Raw genomic sequence first — 9,366 nt, forward strand, 5'->3', positions numbered from 1 at the left:
TGATCCTCAGACCCTGGCTTCTTGACTTCCTACTTCTTGATCCTCAGACCCTGGACTTTGTGACTCCTTGCTACCTGACCCTCGGACTCCTGGCTTCTGGACTCTTGTTCCTGCTCCCACCCCATCTTGCTCCCGGTCCCAAAGTCCTCAGCCGGGACTTCGATCACCTGCAGACCGAACTGTGACAGCTGCTGACAGCACCTTGACAGTGGTTGCCTGAAGAATGGCTGCAACTGTGGCAAGGAGGAGTGAGAGGAGAGTTCAAGCAAAGGAGCTAATGGATTTCAACCACCACCCCCTCCTCCTTTCCCTTTCTGCTGTATGGGGTGCCCGTGTGCATGCGCAAGAAAGAGAGGCAATATGCAAGAGAGGCAATACACATACTAGAGCAGGGGTCAGCAACCTTTTTCAGCTGTCCCTCAGACCATGTGGTGGGCTGGCCTATATTTTGAAGGGGGGAAATGAATGAATTCCTATGCCCCACAAATAACCCAGAGGTGCATTTTATATAAAAACACACATTCTGCTCATGTAAAAACACGCTGATCCCCGAACCGTCCACGGGCAGGATTTAGAAGGCGATTGGGCCGCATCCGGCCGACAGGTCTTAGCTTGCCTACCCCTGTGCTGGAGGGCAAACATTATTATTATTCATTCACTCAGAAATACAAGAACCTGGTGGAGGGTAGTGCAGGAGGGACTGAGAGGAGGGACCACCTCCCCCCAAACACATACCCTGATACATCCCATCAAAGCATTGGAAGAGCAATCCATATAACGTTTTAAAAAAGGGTGAGTGGACATTAGCGAGTCAATCACCCCCACAAAATAACAGATCCGAGGGAGTTCTCAGCAAGGCAATGTCTTTGCGTGTGCACAGCCTGACTTTCAGTACATTGATTCGAATGTTCGCTGAGCTTTCTGCTTGTTTTCGTAAAGGCACATCAGCCTTCCCGAAGAAGAGCTTTGTTGTGCCTACAGTTGGTGCATCAAACGGGCATCTAAGTTTGTGTACAATCAGAAAACTCTCCCTTTTTTTGAATTTCAATGCAGCTGGCAGCATTGCGAAGAAAGATGACAGCTTCATCCTGCCCCAGGCCTGATATGCCCTTTCTTGGACAGAAATGAAAAGCACACCTGTTGAAAACAAGAGAACCTGCATTGATTATGCGGTTCATTTTGCAACTCCGTATGTTTATTATGCAATAAACTCAGAGGTTCTTTTATGCAGCTTCACTCATTCTAAAATAAAAGAAGAATTGAAAAAGCAAAAGATTGAGTAATAGAATCCCACCTGGGGTTCTAGGAAAAAATTGGCTTCTGGGCAACGGGAGGCAGTTTGGGTTAGTTCAACTTTCAGACCAATGACAGAGGATTATGTACTTTACTGTTAGGAAGGGGAAAATAAAATACTTTAATGAATAAGCAGTAATTGAAGCAGTTCACGGCATACCTTGAGAAAAACTGAAACAACTGTAACCTTACAGCCTGATAAATAACTCACCATCACCATCTTGTGGACATAGCAAAGTAGGAGATTTGTCAGCTAATATGAATCACTTTAATGCACAAACTTTCTATATGGAATAAATTTTCTAACATATGAAGTGAACCCTGTTCTATGTTTATTCTATGTTTCAACTGTGATTATTTTTTTTGCTTAACTGGCCTGAGAGATATGGGGTGCTTAAGCCACTGGAATGGCGTCTCCTGTACAAAGATAAGTCACATTTGTCACTCCATGGCCTTTCTGCCCCTGACTCCCCTTCTGCCACTTGCATGTGGCCCCTGGAACACTGGACATGAAGGTGTGCAGCCATTGGGCTGAAAAATGACTCCCCATGGCTTATGGTGCTCCCTTCCCTAGTATCAGTACAGATAAGGAGTGGGCTCTACATCTTTTCAATAACAAACAGGGAAAGAAACAAAGAAAGCTGCCTTCACTATTGCAGGAGCTAAGCAGGTTTTGCTGCACCTCCCCAGCTGCTGCCATTGACTGTGGACTGCCTGTGATGTCACAGATGGCACATGGCAGACAAGTGGATCTATAAAGGTGGGCCATGGGGAAAGCCAAGGCAAAAGTCTTTATCCTTCCCAAAGAGGACAACAGCTGTGGCATTCATCATTAGGAGACAGAAGGAGGTGGTCATCCTGCTGTTGTGGAATGATGAGAAGGCAGGTTTGCTTGCTGAGTAGAATTGCAGTTGAACGTTGCTGATATCCATGGTAAGCAACTGTCTGGTGTCTGGCGATGCACCTGATGGAAGCTGGCAGATATTGGGCAGAAGCAGGGGGAGTTCACATTTGGATGCTGGCAAATGCCGCAAGGCTGGAGCAGGCTGGTATTTGTGAATGTAAGCTGGTTGAAATTCCCTTTTGGAAGCCCATTGACGGAAGCTGTGTGGATATTTGTGGACTGAAGCTGGGGCTTGTTTGTGCCTGAATGGAGAGTGGCTGATGATTGAACATGTCTGTGTGATATGCCAACTCTATGATCCCTGGTAGGCACCCCCTCATAAGCGATGGATTTTGACCAATGCTTTTCACCATCACATGAGTTGCAGTGTCACTGCTGACACACCACCAAACTTAATATGATTACAGGCAACTGACTAGACCAGACTTCGCCCTCCAGCTGTTTTGGGACTACAACTCCCATCACCCTTAGCTAAGAGGACCAGTGGTCAGGAATGATGGGAATTGTACTCCCAAAACAGCTGGAGTGTCAAGTTTGGCCATGCCTGGAGACTATGCTGGATATTAGATTACCATATGTGAGGTCCCTGCAAACTGGTGGAGGGCAAATGTTGCCGCTGTTTTCAAAAAGTGGGTGGGGGAAGACCCTAGTAACTACTGACTGGAAAGGTAATAGGACAGATAATTAAACAGTCTGTGAGCTCTTAGGAAAGGATGCTGTGATTACTAAGACCCAGCAGAAGAGGGCAGCCAAGAAGATCAAGGGTCTGGAAACCAAGTTTTATGAAGAGCGATTGGTTATGTTTAGCCTGGAAAAGAGGAGACTGAGAAGAGATGGGATAGCCATCTTCAAATATTTAAAAGAGCTGTCACATGGAAGATGGAGCAAGCTTGTTTTCTCCTGCTCTGGAATGTAGTACTTGGACCAATGGCTTCAAGTTACAAGAAACTAGATTTCTAGAACATTCTAGAAATGGAGAATCAACAAGAGGAGTGAGAAAAGGAGACAACAGGGAAGATAAATAGCCAAAGCTGGGGTGGGGGAGGGGATATGGGAGAAACACATTCTGAGAATGTTGTCTATAAGGATAAAAGAAAATTACTACATGTTAGTATGGAGATGGCACTTAACACCAGTAAGATTAAATCAAATAAACAAGGAATATTTGGAGTTATGTTGGAGGGGATGCCAGGAAACCGGGACTTATGTTCACATGTGGTTGGGGTGTAAATGCGTACAAACTTTTTGGCAAAGGGTGTTTAAGGAGATAACAGAAATCACAGCGTTAAAGTTGACTGAAAGTCCAGAGGTAGCATTGTTATCAATAGATGATGGACTGGAAGGTTCACGGGCTATAAAGGACTTGCTCACAAATTTATTGACAGCTGCACAAGTTATTATAGCTAGGAAGTGGAAGGGGCAAGGTGAATATAAAATGGAAGAATTGTATAAAGAGGTGTGGGATATAGCTATGAATGATAAATTAACATGTGTCATTAATGTAAGAAGGGGAATATGCAAGAGAAATGATCCTGAGGAGATATGGAAGGTGTTTGTAGAATTTGTACTGTTAAAAAAGGAAAGGGGTCAAACCATTGCAAGAGGTGTTGAAATTTTGTATTGTGAGAGAGTGAGAGGAATAATGGATAATGGAATGGTATTGGGGGTGGGGTGCACATTATTATTATTATTATTATTATTATTATTATTATTATTATTTATTAATACTATTACTTTGTTTAAAATAATAAATAATAAGAAGAAAATACAATTAAAAATTTAAAAAAGGAAAAGAAGTTTGGCAGTATAAATGCAGGAAATGTAAGGAAAAAGAAGGAACCTTTTACCACATGTGGTGGATGTGCCCCAAGGTAAAAGACTTATGGGAAATGATTTATAATGAACTGAAAAAAGTGTTGAAAAACACATTTATTAAGAAACCAGAAGCCGTTTTACTTGGTATAGTGGGGGGTGAAATCCGCAAAAAGGATGTTACTTTTTTTCTGTATGCCACAACAGCTGCAAGAATATTATTAGTGAAGAATTGGAAGAAACAAGATTTACCAACTATCGAAGAATGGCAGATGAAGATGATGGACTATATGGAACTTGCCGAACTGACTGGGAGACTCCGAGACCAGAGAGAAGAGATGGTGGAAGAAGGTTGGAAGAAATTTATAGAATATTTGAAAAAAATATGTTAATGTTTAAATGTTTAGAATAGCCTTGGAAGTGGATATAGGCTGTAGGGTTAGAAGTAGAAGATAGTGTGTTTTAAAATAGTATTACTTGTAAGGGATAAAATGTGAAGATTTTTATGGTAAAAGTAAGTGTGATTTTAAAAAATGGTTAAAAATTATATATGTAAACTGCTAAAAATGAGAGAAAATGAAAATCAGATAGGGGGGACTTGGGGAAGCTCACCTAACAATGTTTAGAAAAAATAAGGACAAGGCAAGAATTTGTTTGTATTGTTTGTTTTTTCTGTTTTTGTTGTTTATTTGTGTTATAAAATGAATAAAAAAATTGAGGGGGGGAGCAGTTTGACCGTGGAATGGACTCTGGCAGATGGTGGACTCTCCTTTCTTGGAGCTTTCTAAGCAAAGGTTGGATGGCCATCTGTCAATGATGTTTTAGTTGAGATTCCTTCTTGGCTGGGGGTTGGATAAGATTATCCTTGGGGTCACTTCCAACACTAAGATTCTATGATTCTGTGTTATTCGCCACTCAGAAGAGAGGAACACGGTCGGGCCTAAAAATATCTTGGTGGTAATTAACTATAGCAGGGTGCCAAATCGCTCAACCTTCCTGTGCCTCCTTGAAGCAATGCAAGACTTTGTTCCCTTTCCTCCAGGCTTTGGAAAAAATATGCTCAAACACACAGTCGTGTGTGTTTTATATGACACCCACAAGTCAAATAAATTTATGAATTACACAGACACACACAAACACACACACACCAGCTTTCTAGGTCAGCTGTTATAATCTTGTTGCAAAGCAAGGATTCTTGGATATGTGAAACTTTTCAGAATTTATCCAACCTTAACTTGACTTTCATTTATCCAGTTGAAAGCATTCTGGCTTTGTCTTCATTTTCGGAGTCAGTGAAAATGAATTGTGTTATTTTGAAAACAAAGGGCTTCCGTGACAAACACCACCTCGGTATATAACAGTCTTGTAAACAAGACAGAAGTCAGCCCAGGGACTGAAACTGCTGAAGAATGTTGAAATTTGGTAGAGAATAGCTCTCATCAGCCAGGGATTTTGAACATTCAAATGAGAGCTGATTTTGAGAGGATAAAATTACAGTCTTTTTAAAATAGTCTACACTTAGGGCATAAGAGCACACCATTTACAACTCTGAGAGCCTTTTAGATTTCATGAATGGGTGAACTTGCAATTCAGTTCTAAACGTTTGTACCGAAACATCTGCCAGCCAAAGCAGCAAAATGTTGCGGCATTGCAATGGTGTGTATATCAGGCAATATGCACAAAGTGTGGACAAACACCCAGTCTTATCCTTGGAGCTCACCTTGGAAAAACAACAGCAGAGACAGATGCAGTGGTACAAGCCAGGATCCGGCCCCCAACAGTGTGAGTCTGTGTTGCATCTGACATTGCAGATCCTGCATTGTTCTATGGGTTAACCAGATTACTTCCATGCTCCCATGCAGCTCTACGATTCTATAATTCCACTATATTTACCAAGTTCATTGGAGTTTGCTCCCAGCTAAAAAGCATACGTCTATGCTTTTTACTTTATTTATTTGTACTTGATTCAGGCATCAGTTTCCCTCATAAGATTAGAATCGCATGAAGGATAGGAGCAATACACATGCTAGCTAGCTCTGCCTCCTTTGTTGCATCACTGGGCCCATTTCCATTGTGTTGGATGGCCAACATTTGTAGAGGAATTGTGCCAGAAACCTAAGCAAGCACAGCAGACTCCATATTGAGAGCAATAGGGATGGAAACAACGACAGTGACATGACAGAGGACAGGGGTGGAGCTAGTGCAGTAATCCCCACATCCCTGCATGTAATTCTGAGAACATGTGAACAGGGCTACTGTCTCCCTGACTCAGCAAGATCTGCCTGTAGATTCCCTTTTGTAGACCAAATGCAGAAACTCATCCATATTGTGATGAGCCTCTGGAGGTGACTCAACCAATGCAATTTCCACTCTAATTGCATCATGTGTGTAGGGATGCCCATTCCTGGGTCTTTTGAGGTTTAGACAGGAACATTCAGCACCTTCAGAAAGCAGATATTGATCCTGACTCTGTACCCTATTCCCAGTGCTTTTTTTCTTAGGGGTACTCCCATTCCTTCTGAGACTCAGGAAACACCGTGACAGGAAATGAGGCTGCCATTGGGGGTAGGAACAGAACTGGTGATTCACCTAGAGAAGAAACTTTTTTTAAAAAAAAATAGTTTAGTCTCTCATTAGATTCACAAAATGTTTAGGGGTATGCATACCCCTGCGTACCCCCAGAAAAAAAGCACTGCCTATTCCTATTCCTTCATGGATATTCCTTCATGATATTTCTTCATGGAGGCACTGGAGAGCCGATTTGAGGAAGAAGTCTTCAGGAAGGAGTGGATTTGCAACTACTGAAGTTCATCTTTTGCAAAAAATATAAATCACAAGTTGAGAGCCTGAGTGAGCAGGCTTTTGAGCACCAGGTGTAGGAACAGCAGCAATTCTTATTGACACTGGGAACTAATTTATGAATCAGCTGTGCAAACACTAGGATTCATTAGCAGAGATTAGCACAATTAGCTAGCTTCCATTCCTTTCCTCTTCCCTTACTAAAGTAATACCTTAATAAATACAAGCCACTTCCTTTTAGGTGATGTGCTCATTGTGTGCTGTGTGATCCTTCTGTACAGTTCAGGAAAGGCCATTCATGCCATTAGGAGATGTACTGCTTTTGAGTTGAACAGATGGGAAAATTATTCCAAGCATGACAAAACTGTAGCACTGTTTTCACTACAGGTACTTGTATATATCCATCTCTTAGTCAACATCACTAATGAAAGTTTTCAGCAATAGCTGAATGCTTTAAAACAAAACAACACTATTTTTCAGCTATAATGGAATGGTGGTGCACAAATTGCTAGGCAGAGTTTTATTGATACATGTCAGTAGAATTTGGGAGCAAACAGTTGCACAGAGTACCTGAGTAGTGTTACAGTTCAAGTGCTGAAACTGGGAATCCAAGATTGAAATCCCCACTCTGCCATGAAGTGCACTGGATTATCTTGGGCCAATCAATTCTTCTTAGCCTAACCTAAAATAGGAGAACCACAAAACCTACTTTGAGCTCCTTGGGAAGGAAAAGTGGGATATAAATGTAATAATAAATAAAATATAGCATATATTCAGAACAGAGTTCACTAATTATGCATATTACTATGGATCATATTGTTTATTCATGTTAGTGCACAGAATCCTGATGGTTGTTTTTTGTGTGTGTTTTTAAGTAACACAGATAATGAGTTCTGCAAATAATAGTCATGTTAATCAGAACAGTAATAAAGCTGGCAGAAGCTAGATGGCACCAGAACCATAAGTAAACCACATCTAAAGTCAGCCTGTACTGTTTGGACCATTTGCAAAGTAAGGAAGATCTGTCTCCAAGACTAGTTTGTTAGGAAAGGCCTTTCTTCTTCTTCTTCTTCTTCTTCTTCTTCTTCTTCTTCTTCTTCTTCTTCTTCTTCTTCTTTTAAGCTACTGCCAGCACCAGAATCTTAAGATATTTTTGATGCAAGGCACAAATGAGGAAGAACTGCTTTTGGTCCTCCCTCTTTTTTTCCTTTTCCTTTTTGTCCGCACCAGGATTCTAGATTTGATTTGCTCATCTGGGTGCAGAGCAGTTTTTTCACAAAATATGCAACCAAGCAATCTTGAAAAGTAGATGCAAATGGATAAGAGGTTTGTCGGAACAATTTGTCAGAAGGAAAGAGGAAATAAAAAAGGAGGTAAGAATATGAAAATTTAAGGTTATTTTTAGCTCTTTTTATGGTATGTTTGTAAGGATGTAAAAAGGAGTTTCAAAATTATTATTGTTTCAATATGAGAGAATCCTATTTTGCGCTGCCTTTTTTTGGTTGAGGTATTGTTTAGCAGGAGTTGCTGGGTTTTTTTTTAGCTGTTATTGATATTGCTTTTTTGTATCTTTATTTTTAGAACTTGCATGGAAATTGTTCGATTTGTTTCTGTACTTTTGATGTGTTTTATTTATTGTTTATCACTACTTTTGTTTCATTTGTAACTGTGATTTTTTTCCAAGTCGTAAGCTGCCTTGAGGATGGTTTTAACAATGGAAAGGCAGCTTACAAATAAAATGACGTATGTATGTATGAGATGGGAATACGATCTGCGAGCACACAGACCTGACTCTGCACCAAATCCATACCGGCAGATTATGTGGAATGGGCTGGTGCCTGTCAGAGACTACTCATCTCCAGGGGGACACGGGTGGCACTGTGGTCTAAACCACTGAGGCTCTTCGGCTTGCCAATCGGTGGTTCAAATCCCCGTGACAGGGTGAGCTCCCATTGCTCTGTCCCAGCTCCTGCTTACCTAGCAGTTCGAAAGCACGTCCAAGTGCAAGTAGATAAATAGGTACCACTGTGGTGGGAAGATAAATGGCATTTCCATGCACTTTGGTTTCCGTCACAGAGTCCTGTTGAGCCAGAAGCGGTTTAGTCATGCTGGCCACATGACCTGGAAAGCTGCCTGTGGACAAATGCCGGCTCCCTCGGCCTGAAAGTGAGATGAGCGCCGCAACCCCATAGTCACCTTTGACTGGAAGTAACCATCCAGGGGTCCTTTACCTTTACCTTTTTTTTACTCATCTCCATCCTTCTGATACCTTGTGTGCTCAGCATGACAAGGGCCATTGAACCCATTAACTTTACCTTTAAAAAAGAAGAAAGGCAATAGCTGCCAGATGAATAACCACAGTTTAAGATCCTTGTTGTTGTTTTTTTGTAATTTTATGTTGTGAACTGCCCTGAGATCTATGGGTATACGGTGATATACAGATTTAATAAATAGTAATGTGTGAGGCCCTTTTCCAAATGGGTCGTCAGTCTCTGTCTGCCGGTCTTCTCTCTCTCTCTCTCTCTCTCTCTCTCTCTCTCTCTCTCTCACACACACAC

Source organism: Podarcis tiliguerta (assembly GCF_965153285.1).
Source record: "Podarcis tiliguerta genome assembly, chromosome: 9".
NCBI lineage: Eukaryota > Metazoa > Chordata > Lepidosauria > Squamata > Lacertidae > Podarcis > Podarcis tiliguerta.